This window comes from Odontomachus brunneus, unplaced genomic scaffold, assembly GCF_010583005.1.
Source record: "Odontomachus brunneus isolate Ranch 3 - 2012 unplaced genomic scaffold, Obru_v1 Obru_scaffold_120, whole genome shotgun sequence".
NCBI classification, from domain to species: domain Eukaryota; kingdom Metazoa; phylum Arthropoda; class Insecta; order Hymenoptera; family Formicidae; genus Odontomachus; species Odontomachus brunneus.
The window spans coordinates 33,995-35,699 of record NW_022639570.1 but is presented as its reverse complement, the minus strand read 5'-3'; positions in this window follow the sequence as shown (position 1 = coordinate 35,699).

The following is a 1,705-nucleotide window of genomic DNA, read 5'->3' as shown; positions in this document are numbered from 1 at the left end:
ATTCGTTCGTTCCTTGTCGCCTTCGTTGGATTTCTCGTTTCATTTGAAACCGGTAGCGGTATGGAAAGAAATGTTCTTTAAATGCATTTAAAAACTCATTACATTCCTTCCACCAGTAATAATAGTATCTATTATTTCGGTACCAATGTAGTATACTGCCTCTCAATAATTCCGGCAGGCCCTGCAGCATTTGGTCGTCGGTGTACCCATAACTGCCCTGTAACTCTTCTATACGTTCCAGAAATGAAACAGGATCCTTCCCGTCGAACTGGCAACCCCACGTTCTTATTTTGTTCATTGTTTTCGCGATCATATCCTGATCAATACTCTGCATCGTTTCTGATGCATGACTTGCTCCTTCTTCCTCATTTCCGTTACTGAAGGCTTGCGGATTGTCCGACACGAATTTACTTAGTTTTCCCCTTAATTCATCTAGGGTTCCCTCTGTGGGTAACCCTAATTCAGCCATTTTCTTTATTAATTCGTTTTTCGACAGCGTATATATCCACTGTTTCATTTTCTAATTCTCGCCTATCTTCCTATATCTTTTACTAGACTGTTCGGGCGCCAATTTGTAACCGCGATTCGTTGCGGGTTCGAATCGCTTGTCGGATCGGGTTCGTGATAAGCGGAATAATTGAAAAGAACAGTGTTTTAAAAATAATAAGGAATAATGTATTTAAATAATAAGCTGACGATAATGACAATGTACAGAGCGAACAATACGTGTCGACGCCGTTGGTTTTGGTTGTTTGTCTCGCTTGACAGAGGTTTGTTTAGACGCCGGCTGGCGTGATGTGACGCGCGGTGCGCGGGGCACGGACGACGTCAGTGTCGCGTATTCGCGAGTTTATTCTGTTGATATTTCTTTCGGCGTCTTATCTCTTAAGCGCGATTGACACTTCTTCCGCGATTTTATCGGCGTTTCGGAATCATATAATGTCCGCGGTCGCTGAGATTGCAGCGTGGCTGCACGCGGGCTATCGCCTTAGCAACTTTCCCTTCGATCTCTTGTCGCGGGGACTTGAGTCGTTCGGCGTATGTGATGCGTCCGTCGGTTCTTGTTTACGGGACCTTAGCTTTCGGAGTTTCCTTTATGATTACACGAGCTTGGCTTATGCGGCCGTGATTTCGGATGCGGTCAACGGTGCCGCGGGCCTTATTAGTGTCGGTCTCATGAATCCGTGAGCCGACGGCGGAGTAATTCCAGTCGCCAATCGACGAACAGTAATCTGCCAGGAGCGGAGTAGAGTCGAATGTCGATGACACGTATCCGTGTAACGACGGCGGAGTGACTACAGTCGTCAATCGACGAACAGTAATCTGCCAGGAGCGGAGTAGACTCGAATGTCGATGACACGTATCCGTGTAACGACGGCGGAGTGACCGGCCGAGGCGGGGGTGCGCGGGGGCGCACCCTCCTCCATTGCGGCTCGGGAGGGAGGCGGCGCGGTGTAGGGTCGCACCGCGCCGCTGCCAGTAGGCACTACGACCGGGGGTGACCTTACCCACCCCCGGTCACGTTGGTTTGGGAGACCCACCTCCCACTACCATCGGGAGGAGCGCGGCGAGAGGTGTGACTACAGTCGCCAATCGACGAACAGTAATCTGCCAGGAGCGGAGTAGAGTCGGTTTCTCTTACAAGGAGATGACGCCAATTAGGAAATCGCTTTTCCAACGAGTCATAGTGCGTTCGATAGCTTAC